Genomic DNA, 16909 nt, shown 5'->3' on the forward strand with positions numbered 1-16909 from the left:
AAGGGAAAGAGAGTGAATGTGTTCACAGATAGTCAATACGCGTTCGGCGTGGCCCATAATTTTGGCCGTTTGTGGAAAGAAAGAGGTTTCATTACGTCCCATGGGACTAAGATTCAACATGGTCAGTTAGTCAACGACTTGTTGGAATCTCTAACCTTGCCGACTGAAGTTGCGATTGTGAAATGCAGTGCGCATAAAGCAATCACGGATGATGTTGGTCGTGGGAATGCTTTTGCTGACGAGACCGCTAAACAGACAGCTAGAAATACGATGAGTAGAATGTATGTTGCAACGTCTGCAAGATGGATTTCTGAGTCTGGAATGTGTGAGGATACAGTGGAAAGTGTGAAAGAGATTCAGAAAGAGGCAACTGAGGAGGAAAAGCGTGCATGGAAAGAAGGTACGGGCAAGTTGGATTCGAGTGGGTGTTGGATTGACTTGTCGGAACAACAGCGTTGGATGTTGCCTGATGCGTATGTGCTTGCAGTGGTGACAATGGCACATGGAGTAGCGCATATAAGTTCTAAAGGAATCTGTAAAATGTTGGCCCCAGTCTGGAAGAGTGATGGGATTAGTAAATGTGCAGAAAGAGTGGTGAAAAATTGTATGGTATGCCTGATGCATAATCCTGGCAAGGGAACTCCTACTCCTGCTGGTCACTTCGCTCCACCCTCTTGCCCCTTTGAAGTGATTCAGTTAGACTTCATTCACATGGATCGGTGCAATAACTTAAAGTACGTCCTGGTGGTAGTTTGTGCTTTCTCCAGATGGATCGAAGCATATCCACTAAAGGACAACACTGCCCTATCAACTGCCAAAATTCTTCTCAAAGAATATTTCCCTAGGTACGGAATGCCACGGATTGTATGGTCAGATAACGGAAGTGAGTTTATAGGGAAAGTTATGCAGAGTGTGTGTGCCGGTTTAGGAATAAAACAAAAATTCCACAGTGCAAACCATCCCCAGTCTGCTGGTTTAGTAGAGGGTTACAATGGCACCCTCAAACTAAAACTTGCTAAAATACAGGCATCCACGGGTTTATCCTGGCCAGACGCACTACCCTTGGCTTTGTTATCCACGAGAGCGACTGTGCATTCTAGAGTAGGGCTTAGTCCATATGAAATTGTCTTTGGCCGTCCTGCTAATATTTGGGGAGTGCCAAGGCCAAAGGAATTTTGTTCTCTGGAATATCCAATGTTGATTGATTACCTTTACGACTTGACTGCTAAATTGAGTCTTATTCACCAACAGGTTTTCGATGCATTGCCAAAGCCTCCGGAGAGTCCAGGTCATCAGCTGAAACCAGGTGACCACGTTGTGGTGCGGAACTTTGCGAGGACGAAGAACCTTCAGCCCAGATTTGTTGGCCCCTACCAAGTACTGCTAACAACGAGAACTGCTGTTCGTGTGGCTGGTCGCAAGCACTGGATCCATGCGACACATGTCAAACGTGTGCCCCTGCCACTTCCTTATGACAACTGGATTAAGAAGGGAATTGGTGCCTCTGAGTTCGAGCGAACACCCAAGTTTGTCCCTTTCAGCGATGCCGAATTGATAACTGACACTTCGAACTCTGACTCTCCTCCTGAAACTACTTCTTTGATTCCTGAACACTTGCCCTCTGCATCGGAAGAAACTTTGCCATCTGCGAACTTGAACATTGCAACCTCTACTGACAAGACATTGTTTCCTGATCAAACAGTTCCTGCAAAATTAAGATACAACTTACGATCTCGTAATATGGACAAATAAAGCAGGAAACTGCCTATTGCGATATTTGAAATTTTGAACTTTTGCCTTCAGCCAGGAAGTTTGCTATTGTTTTATTGTTTTTTAAAAATTGCCTTGCCGTCTGGGTAGCCGTAGGGTCGTGGCTGTGTGCCTAGCTGAATCTGCGGGGGTCAGACACAAGGTCGATCTTTCTGTTGGTTCTGGGAACTCCCAGGGCTGATAGAGGCATTTTCATCTACGTACACATCATCAGTGGTCGCGAGCGGATTGTAGAAGATGGAGCTTCCTGCGCTGCAACGAGAAAATGTGATTTATGTTCGCAGAAACAGACTTTACAGAATCCTTCATAGTAAATGTTTTCTGATGCAATGTGCTATTACATTTTTAATTGTTTTAATAACGTTGGTGGGTGGAATCGTTTTTGGTATAAATTTAATCTTTGTGCCAGTAACTACAGTACCTCCCCTTGATCCTGCTACTTCTACTGTTTCTTCTATACACTCTTTTCACTCGTTTCCTGAACATGAGCAAGCTCGATGCTCAGAATTTATCAATAACACTTTTGTACAGCTCTTGCACCAACACCAACTGGTAGTTAACACTACAGACTGCTGGGTGTGTGGCTTGATACCCCACACTATGGATAAAGGCATTCCCTATCTGGTTTTGCCTTTTAGCTATAATGGATCATTTCAGGCCTTTCAAACCATCTTTGCTTATGCCCTTGAAACCTATCCTCCACGTCCACCACGTTCCACTAAATATAACTCTGCCAACAAAGCTCTAGTCCAGGGAATTATTGACATGATCAAGGACGTCAATAATACTCCATCTTACCCTAGAGACGAATTGCGAGTATATTTGAGTTGGAACTCTACAGAGTATCGCCTTAGTTTGGGAGAAAGCAAGCGTAAAAGCTCCACTCCAATATGGGTCGTACCTCACCGAGGTCAGGTCTGTTTGCAAGGTAATGGGAGAAATCCGAGAGCTCAGCTAGGGAGGAGTGAGTGCGTTGAGACTTATGTGTTTCCGTCTAACTCTTCCCCTGCTTTCCTTACTGCTAGGGGTACCTACTTCATCTGTCAAGACAGAGCGTATACATGGTTGCCTGCTGACTTTTCAGGTTCATGTTATATTGCTCGATTGTTGCCTCCGACATACACTGCTTCATCTGATTATCACAAGACCAGAGTAGCAAGAGGTGTTTTCAGCAAGGAAGACACCGCTGGTCAGGAAGCTGGAGACTTCTTCAAAGGTTTCCTTCCGTTCTGGGGGCCTATGGCCAATAGTAGAAACATACGTCAGCTAACACGGGTAGTTGAATCTACTATTACCGAAACTGCTGGTGCCCTTAGCAACTTGACAGCTGAGCTTCAGGCGGATAGACTCATGACGTTGCAGAACCGTATGGTTCTAGACGTAATTCTTGCAGATCGAGGTGGGGTATGCAGAATGATCCAATCGAGCTGCTGTGTCTTTATTCCCAATAATGCTCCAACAGTCTATGAGGCGATCTCTAAGCTACACAAGATTTCCGACTCTATACATGTAGACAAGGGAAACTGGTCCTTCATGGAGTGGTTGTGGACTCTGATATCAGCGTGGGGACGGAAGGTTCTGATGGTCATTGGTGTCATCTTAGTATTCCTATTCTCATGCTGCCTGATTATCCAGTGTGGTCCTGCTTTGTGTAGTCTCTGTGCTGCAACGTGTTTTAGAAAACCACCTGCGTTTGGAGAAAAGGCACGAGAAAGGATGATGATACAACAGCATGTCACTGACCTAATGAGCATAGAATTAGACTCTGACATAGACTGAGTAATTGCCTATGTAAGGGCAAAAGGAGGGTCTGAGGTTCCGTGACAATTTGAACCCGTGTTTTCAATATTGTCGGAAATACATAATATTGGTATCAGCGAACCGCAAATGATCCATTTAGCATATCCTGGTGTTTTCGCTTTGCTACAAGCAAGAGTACTCCTGTTACAAACACATTTCCGATCTACCCATGGCATCCATCTTAGATCATGGCAGCCATGTTGTGTTTCTTGCCCTCACATACGCAATAACCTCTGATTACTTCATTTCGATTAAGGACACGTAGGCTTAGCCGGCGATTCACCTCTCCAGTGACACGTGCACCTTAGAACAGAACACGCTGTAGCTGCATGACTCGACAAAGGCTGCCTCCTCTGCCCGAGGCCAGTCCTGCTATACTGGTTCTTGTGTTCGTTGGCCTGATCACGATTAGGCGGCCGAAGCTGGTAGCCTTGCCCATTTACAACCCACAAACATCCCTTATCCTGCTTTTCTATCTTCTGCACCTGGCTCTGCTCCTTTCCTTCTGGGCCTTTATTAGGGGGAGGTAACGAAATTTACGATGAGGCGGTCCGGGTCTTGAATGAAAAGTTGACATGAGATTATGATGGAAAAGTGGGAACCACTCGTTCGTAATGTTTTGACATCAGATATTGTCGACGATTCCTGTGCAACGCCAAATATTTATTGTTTAGGACACAAAGGTTTGGGAATGTATTACATGTAAAGAATTTGCCTCAAGCTCAAATTTTAGTATATAAGGAGCAACCCTTTTTGTACAAATCGAACAGGCTCCTAGATACTGCCCGTGTGTAGTTTCTGTGACTTCTGTGTCCCTGCAGTAATAAACCTTTGGTCTTTGACGCCACCATCGAGAAGCCCGTGTTTCTGTTTATTTGTGCACCGAGACAGGTGGACCTCCGGGGTCTTCGGGTGTTATCCCTGACACCTCTGGACGGAACCAAAAAGTCCAGAACTCCACCCGCCACCGTAACGGTAATCAGGACCGTCCACCAGGGTGCAGCGGTCCCGCACCTGCAATTAGGATGCCACAGTGGCATCCCCTATTCTCAGCATTGTGGCGGGTGGTGCTCACAGCACTGCCCGCCACAATGCTGGAAATGCATGTTGGGCATTTGCATGCACAAGGTGACAGGTACCACGCAGTGCCTGCCTCCTTGTGCATGCAAATGTCGGGGGTACCATGGGTATCCCCCCAAGTGCAGCCACTCACCCACCCCTACCCCCTGGTGGCCCGCAACGGGCCCCCAAAGAAAAGACTGCATGCCTTTCCATGGCGGAGTCTCCGCCATGGAATAGCGATTCACCTCCATCATCCTAATATGGATGGCAGTGCCTTGCTGGCCTTTTCTGCCCGGTAGGCAATCGGGCGGAATGCCTGCGGGCGGAAAAGCGGCAGACGGTCTTTCGGTCCGCCTGGGGCCCCACCGCCATTGTAATATAGCGGGGGGAAATGTTAGGCGGGCGGTAGAAAATGGCGGGCGGTAGCGATCCACCCGCCATCCTAATGGGCCCCTAAGTCACTCTTTTGGCAACCATGCTGCAGTAACCCTCATTCCTTTGTAATTCAAATGCTTACATTTGCACAAAATGGTATCTGTTTAAACCCTGGCCTGATACTATGGATATTGGTTAGGCCTATTCACCAAAATCCCAATATGAATCTACCACCAGGGCAGGCAGGTGTGACGGTGCAAGCGGATGAAGGAGGTGCCACAGACACCCACAAAATCAATAAACTGCAGGCACAGTTTTTTATCCAAAGTCAAGAAATGTAGTTAAAAAGCTTACAATACTTCCTGGCATGGTCCCACATGAGGTGAAAATTAAGGCGATTGAGGAGTGCCCACTTTACAGGGGCACTAGAACATGAAGAGTTAATTTTGATGTTTTTGCCATCTTACAAAAAACATACAATTCTCCCCAGTTCCTAAAATACCTAATAGCGGTTAGTCCTCGCATTCAGGCACACAGGACGAGAAAGAAAAAAGACAAATTAACTCCATGTGCAGGAAGCCTAACATGACAACCATAAAAGCCGCAAGGGAAACATTTGGGTCTTGTTGCCCCGTCTCTCTACCTCGACAACTGTTGTCAATCAGGTTTCAGGCTGAGAAATAAGGAGACAGGGGGACGATTGGAAGAAGCTGCAGTTTGAGGGAGCGCGCATGCTGCGGGCGCATTTCCACCACTGACGTTAGTGTAAGAACACAAAACCATTAAACACCACTGCCCTGACCTGCAATAAAAAAAAAATAAAGCCTATGTAATTGGTTTTTTGGATGTGCAGCGAACAGTGACTTGGACACTGCCGCCCACGACAAACTGGACACAAATTTCTTCAAGCTCTTTTTTGGGTGTTTTGCAAAGGTGATTAGTTGCCTTCTGTCACAGCCTTTTAGTTTATTTACACTACCTTAGCAGTATGCTTTTCCTCTAACAAGCAACGATGCCAGCTACTGTATACGCATTGTTTATGCTTGGCTGGGTCGCCCCCCACATAGTTTACAGAGGGGGCCTCCCACGCTCCGGACTCAGTCAGAAGCTGTAATGCCCCCTCAGGGGTCCCACCGCAGGTGCAGTGTTCAAGGGGGGCCCCTTGACCTCCTCCCCTCAAGCTATCGTTCCACCACTGGCCCGCAGGGCCCACCAAACTCTGATTATTGCTGTTATCACAAGTGAAACAGCAGCCAAGAAGCCAATTTACTTCCATGCACTATGGCCCATGACGTACTGGCTAAGACGCTGGCACCGAGGGGGCATCCCTCCAAAAGCACGAAAGGGATACTTACCCCACACAAAAAACGTTGGGAGGGAGCACACTGCCTCTCATCCCAGCACAGTTCACCCCATTGCATCCTGGTAAATGCAGTATGCTTACTTTCAAAGTTGCTGTAGTCTCTCACCATAGTTGGTGCACGTAGTGCTGTTATCTCTAGACATGTGTTTCTGGGTTTAGCCCGTAATCAGTAGAGAGCAAAAAAGTATTAAGGAGCAGAAAAAAGTAATCAGGGGTTGCTGAAATGGTGCCCAAGTTTTCAGAGGTCACAGTACCTCTCCACAGACACAAAGGTGCATCCCAGGAGAGCTTGTCAGCTTGTTTGCTCAAGGGAGCCTTTTGAACACGGGGGAGGGAGCACACTGCCTCTCATCCCAGCCCAGTTCACCCCATTGCATCCTGGTAAATGCAGTATGCTTACTTTCAAAGTTGCTGTAGTCTCTCACCAAAGTTGGTGCAGGTAGTGTTGGTATCTTTAGACATGTGTTTCTGGGTTTAGCCCGTCATCAGTAGAGAGCAAAAAGTATTAAGGAGCAGAAAAAAGTAATCAGGGGTTGCTGATATGGTGCCTAAGTCTTCACAGGTCACAGTACCTCTCCATAGGCACACAGATGCATTCCAGGAGAGCTTGTCTGCTCGTTGGCTCAAGGGAACCTTTTAAACACAGGGGGAGAGGGAGCACACTGCCTTTTATCCCAGCACAGTTCACCCCATTGCATCCTGGTAAATGCAGTATGCTTACTTTCAAAGTTGCTGTAGTCTTTCACCAAAGTTGGTGCAGGTAGTGCTGTTATCTATAGACATGTGTTTCTGGTTTTAGCCCGTCATCAGTAGAGAGAAAAAAGTATTAAAGAGCAGAAAAAGTTATCAGGGGTTGCTGATATGGTGTCCAAGTCTTCACAGGTCACAGTACCTCTCCCCAGGCACATAGGTGCATCCCAGGAGAGCTCGTCAGTTCATTGGCTCAAAGGAGCCTTTTGAACACAGGGTGGGAGGGAGCACACTGCCTCTCATCCCAGCACAGTTCACCCCATTGCATCCCTGTAAATGCAGTACGTTTACTTTCAAAGTTGCTATAGTCTTTCATCAAAGTTGGTGCAGGTAGTGAAACTGAAGAAGGACAATTATCCTAAAACACATATCTAGAGATACACAGCATCGGCTGCACCAACAAGGGTGAAAAACTAAAGCCTGACATAGAAGAAAGTGTTATCATGCATTGCATTTAACATGATGCATCGGGGCAAACTGAGGGCTGGAGTGTGAGGCAGTGTGCGCCCACTCCCATCCTATTTGAAAAGGTTTCCTTGAGCTAACGAGCTGACGAGCGGTGCTCTCCACACCACTGGAGTCAAGCTATCCTGGCTGGAGAAGGCTGATAGCCAGAAACCGGTCCTAGGATGCTTGATTCCGGTCCGGGAAAGACATGGATTGGTAGTTCGGGCTGGACTGTTCCCATGAGGCACAGGGTCAAGGCTGATTTGCGTATGCCATGTCTGAACTGGGGTGGTGTGGAGTGCAAAAAAACGATGGATTTTGGCCATATCTCTACAATGGGTTGAATGTATGACATTGTTCTGCATTCTGTCCATCAACTGTTGTTTTTGCACTAATTCCTGAGAAGACTTTGGGTAGCATTTCCAGCACCCCCCCAAAAAATGTGTTGCTCTCTACTGAAGAAGGACAATATCCTGAAACACGTGTCTAGAGATACTCAGCATTGGCTGCACCAACAGGGCTGAAAAACTAAAGCCTGACATAGAAGAAAGTGTTATCATGCACTGCATTTAATATGATACATCGGGGCAAACTGAGGGCTGGAGTGTGAGGCAGTGTGCACCCGCCCTCCTCCTATTTGAAAAGGATCCCTTGAGCTAACGAGCTGACGAGCTCTGGTTGATGCACCAGCACCCATCGAGTGGTACTGATACCTGAGAAGACTTTGGGCAGCATTTCCTGCACCCCACTAAAAATGTGTTGCTCTCTACTAAAGAAGAACGATAATCCCGAAACACGTGTCTAGAGATACACAACATTGTCTGTACCAACAAGGGTGAAAAACTAAAGTCTGACATAGAAGAACGTTTTATCATGTACTGCATTTATTATGATGAATAGGGGCAAACTGAGTGCTGAAGTGTGAGGCAGTGTGCGCCCACCCCCCCCTCCTATTTGAAAAGGTTTGTGTTAGACCTGGCACCATTGGCGTGGGTCTCCCTTCCATTTTTGCTGTTGCCTCATGTATGTTTGCTGGTGTTAGATGCTTTGGGCACTGTGCCACTGCTGTCTAGTGCCACATTGCAAGTGCGCCCTATTGTAAATTGATGTATTAATCAGTGGTTCCATGTTTGGCTATTTGATTTACTTGTCAGATCCTAGTCTAGTGCACTGAGTGTGCCCAGGGCGTGTAAATCCAAATGCGGCTGGTGGGCCAGGAGCACTGGTTGTGCTACCCACAGAAGCAGCCTTGTAAAATGTGTCTAAGGTCTGCCATTGCAGAGCCTGCGTGCAGTCTGGTACTGTCATGCTGACTGAGCAAGTGCACCCACTTGCCAGTCCCTAAACCTTCCCTTTTCTTCATATCAGTCTCCCCTATGGTAGGCCCAAGGACAGGGTGCATTGTAAGTGTAAGGTAGGACAAGCCCTGATGTGTGTGGCATGTCCTAAGAGTGAATTACAGCCATTTTCGTTTTTCACTATTGCAAGGCTACCTGTTCTCCATATTCCAGAATGGGCTGTTAGATTATTGCATGTTTACAATCCTAACTGCCTCAGAGAACATGGTAAAAATTTGAGTTTAGTATGCCTGAACTCAGAATGATAAAACACATCTTTTAGGGAAGTTGGTTTTTAACATTCTGTATTTGCAATTACCACATTTAGAAAATAGGTATTTGCTTGTCTAAGCTTTCAAGCCTGCCTCTGCAAGGTTGTGTATTCCTTTGTCTGGTTTTGTGAGTGACAGGGCTGGGGGGTTCCAAGAGGCAGGATGAGTCAGCCCAGTGGTGAATAGAGAGATCTGCATGTAGATGGGAGGGAGGAGTTGCACCTGAACCTTGAATAGGGCTGTGCCTGTCTTCCACAATGCTGGCTCCACCTCCTGGGGAGCGGCTGATGTCTCTGCCCTGCACACTGAAAGAAGAGAAGGAGTCATTTAAACAAAGTGCTCCAGGACTGTACTTGCCTTCCACAATGCTGGCTCCACCTCCTGTGGGGCGTCTGATGTGCCTGCCCTGCACTGTGAAAGGAAAGGAAAAGTCTGGTAAACAGAGTGCTGCAGAACTGGGTTGGACTCAGCAAAGGCCCCTCTCGCCTCAGAGAACAAAGGATTTTGGGGTATAAATATTGAGACCCTGATCCCATGAAGTTAGATCACTTTTAGACGACAGGAAGAAACCTTTACTTAGGAGAGGAACCTGAAGAAACTGAGGAGAGACTATTCCCAAGCTGAAGTGCTGCTTGGGGGATTGGCCTGCAGTGGTTGCCTTACTGCCAAAGGAAGGAAAAAGGAAATTTGTGTCTCAAGGACAACAGACTTCAAACCCCAGCTCCCCAGAGTTTTTTGGAAGTGCCTGCTGCTGTTTTGGGCCTTCTGAGGGACTAAGTGTTGCAAGGAGCTGGAAGTGCGACTTATCGAAGAAGAAGCGCTTCGCCGACGCTGTGCCTGCCGTCGCAACTCCGAAGGAGGGTGTTGCTGCTGGAACTGTCGCACTGCAACGCATCAAGAGAAGCGTGCCGCAATGAAGAGCAAGTGTGTTGCCGTCGCAACTCTAAAGGAGGGTGTCGCTGCTGTAGCTGTTGCATGGCACTGCATCGAGAGAAGAGTCTCGCAACGAGGTTGGAGCGTGTCGCCATTGCTGTGCCTGCCGTCGCAACTCCGAAGGACGGTGTCGCTGCTGGAACTGTCGCACTGCACCGTATCGAAGAAAAGCGCCTCGCATCCCGAGAAGAGCACCATCATCTGAGCTGCTGCCGTCGCATCGTGGATGCCACCGCTGTAGTTGTTGCTTTGTGCAGAAGCTTCACGCATCGTGGAAGAAGAGGGTCGTTAGTTGAGCTGCTACCATCACATTGCGGAACAAGGGTGTCGCTGCTGTAGTCCATGCATCGAACCGATAACTTCTCGCATCCCCGGAGAAGCGTGCCGCATCTGGAAGATCTTTACGTCTTTATTTCTTTGCACCTGAACTTTGCCGCATTTCCCTCGCTGTGACATTGCTTGTCATGGAAGCGCAACGCAACCTAAGGTACATTGACGCAAAGTGTTGCATCTTAAGAGCTGAACTGAACTAAGCTAAATCTACCATCTTAAAGTACCAGTATTGTGTATTTTTGTCGTTTATGGTCTTGTGGTAACTCTATATAAAGAATACTTATTTTTGATATACAACCTTGTGTGGTGTCCATCTGTAGTGTTGTCACTGGGTTACTGTATGTGGTCACAAATGCTTAACACACTGCCTCTGAGATAAGCCTGTCTGCTCGTGCAAAGCTACCGAGGGGGTGAGCAGGGGTTATTTTAGGAGTGTAATCCTCTTATCCTGACTAGCGGCAAGGGTCCCTATTTGTCACAAGCACCTACTTGTGCCAACTAGAGACCCCCAAATCTAACAGTTCCCCACACAAGCAACCCTGTCGTGGCATCCTCATAAGAGATGGTTGTGACGGAGAAAGCATGGGATGTGACCTATGGCCTCGCCCACTCCACGAGTAGTTACTGCAGATCAACTGGTTTTATCAGGCTCAAGACCCAGCGAACTTTATCTGCTCCCGGGGACTGCCCTTGATTAACTCGGGCCACGCACGCCGTGTCCGCAACAGCTCAGCAGCCTGGAATAATGGCGGGAGCCGCTCTCCATAACAAGGTGTCAGCAGGGCTGGTAATATATATATATATAAATAAAACAGGAGCGAGACACGCCGCACAGGGGCAGGGAATCTGCTGACCCCGTAGAGAGGTACGGCTGAGATAACAAACTATAAATCTGGGCACGCGCCAAAGCAGAATGAAAAAAACATAGTGCCTACTGCCTAAATGACGGATCTAGTATAACGCTGCAAGTACAAGATCCCGTACTGATGGGCGGCCCCAAAAAGAGACAGGGCGGTAACAAGGAGGAACTAAGAAGCCCCATTTTTAATCAGAATTCAGTGTTTACCATGGACGATAATGCCAACCAAAGAAAAAGATGGGCCGGGCTTCCACTCCACTTCTAAAACAAACCCTACCACAATATGCCTCGCAGAGTGAGCAGCGCATGTGCGAGACCTAAAAACGAAACTTCAAAGTTTTGTTTTTACTTTTTACATGCAACCCGTTTTCCTTTAAGCAATCCGGACCGCATTTTAAAAAAAAATGTCTTTATCCAAAAATAGTCACAGACACAATGGTCTTCTGACCTCAGCATGCCACCATCCCTGTGGCTGAATTCCTAATGGTTTGCAAATTGGGAACTACCTCATTAATGTGCATGAGGGTCTATTTGTGAGCCACAAGGAATCATTGATGAAACCCAAAAGAGTTTCATCCATTAGGAATTTAGATTATCTTATTGCGATTCACAGAGAATCGCTATTAGGAAATCTGTATTCCTAATGTTAGTACATTTAACCCCAAGGTCTCATTTGGAAGGGATCGCAATCCAACCTATCTCAGTACTATTCATGAGGTTAGTCGCAAATTACGAAGCTCCATTTGGTGGCCGTCCCAGAGACAGTGGCTTGCTGGAGTTAGCAGATCACCATCCCTGTGACTACGTTTAAAATAATTTTCTGTTTTTAAATGCAGCCCCTTTTTCCTTCAAGAAAATAATGCTGCATTAAATTAAATACTTGTTTTAAAAAAGTGTTTAATAGTTGGCTGTGATCCTCTAGGACCACTGCCCAGTCCGAAACAAACTTTTGTTTTACATTCACACCATTCCCCTTTGCAAACGGGTTACCAATGCTTTTGAGGTGTCAATAACCTGTTAATGGTTTGCAGATGAAGTTGCGCTTGCACTGATGTATAGTGAGCATCGCACATCACAATGTTGAAGGGATGCCTTAAACACACCCCTTCCAAATCGTGATTCAGCAAGCATTTCTAGACCCAGTACTTACCAAATTGCAAAAAGGGTTTAATACATACTGAATAGCCATTTAGCAGCAGTTGCAAACCCTGTGTGAATTCTAGGGTTTACAACCGCTAAATGGCTTCATACCATAGGCTGTAGGTTGTTACCATAAATCGTTATGTGGTTCACGTTGCTAAATTTCTAGATCACCACTTACTTAACAGCGCCTTGAAGCCCCAGGGCAATTTGTTATAATTTACAAAACAACAAATACAAATGGCACATTGCTATATCTAACAAGCATTTACAATGCAATAGGTCTCGCAGCATTAAAGTTTGAGTTATTGGCATTGTGTATGACAATGCCAATAGTTATAACTTTCGTAAATGTGACACCTATTGCATTTGGACTGCAATATGTGTTGAGAGTGAGTGAGTGAGTCAATGAGTGAGAATGAGTGGTGAGTGAGAATGAGTGGGCGAGTTAGTTAGTGAGTGAGAGAGTCAGTTAGTGAGTGAGAGAGAGTGGGTGAGTTGGTCAGTGAGTCTGGACAGTGAGTAAGTGAGTTAGTGAGTGGGAGAGTCAGTCAGTGAGAGTCTGGTAGTGACAGTGAGTGAGAGAGTGGGAGAGTCTGTCAGTGATAGTGAGAGAATCAGTGCGAGTGAGAGTCAGTGTGAGTGAGAGTCAGTGTGAGTGAGTCAGTGTGAGTGAGTCAGTGTGAGTGAGAGAGTTAGTGTAAGTAAGAGTGTCAGTGAGAGAGTGAGAGTTTGTGAGAGTGTTAGAGAGAGTGTGAGAGAGGGAGAGTCTGTGAGAGTGTGATAGTTAGTCACTACCTAATTGAAGTTCTGGGATGGAAGTGTATTCTAAATTGAGAAAGTCAACTAGACAGACCTTTGGTTATGAGAACTGTATGAGGGAAGCACAATTTTAATGGAGTTTTCAAGGACATTATCGCCTGTTGATGGTGCATACCCTGGATAGAAAATCCCAGGATGGTGACGCTACCTTGACGAGGTATCCCAAGATGGCAGTATGGCCTGTGTACGGTTACTCCCAAGATGGTGCTAATAGGGATGCCGTACCAAGGCGGCACTTCTGTGTTGGGATAACACAGGATTGGGGCAGCTCCTGGTTGTTGTACCCCAAGACTGTAACACTTACTGGTTCTGGTGCCTCGTATGGTCTTTAAAATACACTGCTTAATTAAAGTGCATTTCTAAGTGCAGCACACACATTCAAAGGGTCGTTTGGCGCTAGAAAAGTGGAGGGTGACAATAAACCAATCACACCAATAGAACTCTTTTACCATCCTATGTGCAGCTATGATGTAAAGATTTGCCCAAGATGGCACGGTATTTAGCACTTGAATGGGAGAAAGATGCAAACACCCGCCTCTACTCTGAAGCACAGTGCACCCCGCCTAAAGCTGTTGGAACATTCTGGACTTGCGCAGAGTTCCACGTGGCCTGCCCTGGCCTGTTTTTTCACAGTTGGATTCCACGTGCAGATAGTCATACAAGAAAGAGAACACAAGGAACATAAAATTGAAAGTTGCATTAATCTTACCGCCGAGTCTATCGAACGTCCGGGTGTCTGAAAACGTGAGCATGTTTGGTGCAGGACAAATTTAAAGCAGCAGCATCCTAAATGCCCCCGGAAGCCCGCCGGGGCCGCCCTGGAAATCAGGCACGGTCGCCCGTGACGGGGGCGGGGCCACGTCCAGACCGGAAGAGGAGGCAGGCGGAGTCGATGCGTCTCGCGGCCCGGGGCTCCTGTGAGTGGTGTAGAGCCCCGGGGCCGCGCCAGCAGGAGGTTGGGCGCCGCGTGCTGAGAGCAGAGTCCCCGACATTGGCCAGGTAAGTTCCAAAAGGCTGGGAGGCTTGGTGCACTTGTGTGTGTGTATGCTCGTGTGTGTGTGTATGTATGTGTGCGACGATGACGGCGGGGGAGGGGGGGCCTCGGTGCACTTGTGTGTGTGTGCGCGCATGTGTGTATGTGTGAGGGGGGGTGTCTCTGTATGTATGTATGTGCGTGCGTGCATGGGCGCTTGTGTGTGTGTGTCTGTGTGTATGCGCATGCGTGTGTGGTGCTTGAGCTTCCCAGGAGACAGCGCCTGGCCACAGCGCGCGTTCCAGTTTCAAATCGCCTCCAAGGCGATGCGCGCGGCCGGCATGTCTCCTGGGAAGCACAGTCGGCAACAATAGATCTCTAGCGAGACACAGCGCTGACGCGCTGTGTTTTCGCTACGAGACCTAAAAAAAGACGTTGGCAAATTCAATAGATCTGGGCTTAATGTGCTTATCAACAGATACAAAGGCTTCACTGCTACACACAGAAAAGCATTGGCAAAGACAATAGGTCATTGCTGACATTTGCAACTAGCACAGGGGAGCAAGATATTGAGAGGAGCCAGCAGGAGCAGACAGAGTAGCTAAAGCCGTAAATTGCACCAGAGTAGAGGCAGAATGATAACCCCAAACAGTGAATAGCATTTGGTGATATTTCCTCACTGGGCTAAGCCAAAACATGATTGATAACGTCTCTAGGCCATGGCTGTTAAAGGCTAGTCAAAGAAAGTGAATGATTTAAAGAGGAAGACATAGAGCCCAATCTAAGTATATCTTTTAGGAATAGGTCTGTTCTACAGTCGTGTGGTGAAAATACCCAGACCTAAAAAAGCTAGATTTTGAACTGTGCCCAAAGGCCTACAGAAGAGTTGAAGGAGGATTCGAAGAGGGGATGTGATGCAAGTTAACCAGATGTAGAATAGGAACTAATTAGAAAGAGTAGATGGCTCAGCAGTTGACTACCAGTATATTAGCAATTACCAGCTTCAGCAAACTAGAGGGAATTTTAAACCTGTTCCTTGTATGAATGCAGTATTTAATTTGTATAAGAATAAGTGCCAGGGTCCTCGGCAGGATCCCACTGCAGCTTGCACCATACTTTGCCCCTGCCATACTGCCAATGATAGTAATTACACAACTACTAACCAACACACTTCTACAAGTGTGACAATTCAGACTATTCTAGGCCCCCACAGCTATAAGAAAGGCTTGGGCGGCAGGTAATACTCATTTCTAATGTATATTCAATTAATAATTAACTGTTGTTGTGGTCATCTCTAAATTAGCCAGATGGTGCAACCTTGGTGCAGACTTGTGACAGGCACCGGTGTTGACAAATAAGTGCCAGTGTTGAGCACCCGAAACCACTATCTCAAATTAAGCACTGTATGAATGTGCTTGTGAGCAGCAGAATGGAAGGAATGTCTGACTTTTTTATTGACCAGATGTTTTTGCTTGGTACTGTGGACATTCACTTTCATTTTTACCTCAGCAGATAATTGGAGGCCGTGTATTTTTGCCCATCACTCCAATCTCATATGTTTTAGTGTAAATCTCAACTACGCTTGCAGCCACAGAGTGAACAGTCTTTTCATCTGCCTTAGAGTCATAAGGTCAGTGGATGGTTCGCGTAAAGGTTTTCCTCTAATGCACTAGAAGTCAGTGAAGAGCAGTAACAGGGTTCAATCAGAGAGTTCCATCAAGGTAGCTCATAAAGAAGTGTTCGTTAGGCATCCTGACTTGTGTAATTTCTAGTTATTAAAAAAGTGTCATGGCAGAACTTGAGGCATTTGCAGTAATCCACCCTGGAATGATTAATGGCATTGATCCATGCCTTTGATGTACATAAATCTAAATGGTTAGATTAGCCAAAGTATTCTACTCCATATCGTTAGGAACACGATGCTTAAATCTGGAGATTTGCATTCACAAACCAACATAATCTGTTATTTATGTTCAATTATTTCATCAGATGAGAACCATGTCTAAGGTGCCCATGGTAGACTCATAAAAGACCATGATGGTATCATTGCATCCTGGGTATTATGAGAACATCTAGCCGCCATTCCAAACAAGGCCTACATTGACAATAATCCAATTAAGATTAAGAGTTTCAGCGAGAATTTTAAAAACAGCAATATGTCACTTCCTCCTGGTTGGGACTAAACCAGGTCTCTGTTGAAACTCTGCTGTCTGCCTTGATGCTGCTGCAGAACTGAGGAAGGGGCACTCCACATTATAATATTGCGGTGTGATACCATGCATTCGACTTTCATGAGCATCCACTGACTGTGAGAGACAGGGGGCAGAGAGATTGTAAATGTATTTGAGACAGTGATGACTCAGTCTGGTAAGCAAGTGGCTCTGAATGAATGTTTATTATTTTTAATAAATGTAATCGATGCTCCTTTGACTTTTTTGAGAACTGTGATCCTGCGCCCGAATGGATAGACTGAAAACTGGATTCAAGTAGCTCTGTGGTCCACTCTGAGTTTGACCATTGGCACCTCCAAATCCAAGGGTACCTCCACCATGCCACCACATATGTGTAATACCTCCACAGTACTATCTTCCTGCTTTGCAGCTCCCTTGTTTGTTTCTGCGGTTGTTTCATAAGTTCTTTTTCTTAAATTGGTGTTGCACATAAAGGCTTACA

This window comes from Lissotriton vulgaris, chromosome 7 (genome assembly GCF_964263255.1).
Source record: "Lissotriton vulgaris chromosome 7, aLisVul1.2, whole genome shotgun sequence".
Classification (NCBI taxonomy): domain Eukaryota; kingdom Metazoa; phylum Chordata; class Amphibia; order Caudata; family Salamandridae; genus Lissotriton; species Lissotriton vulgaris.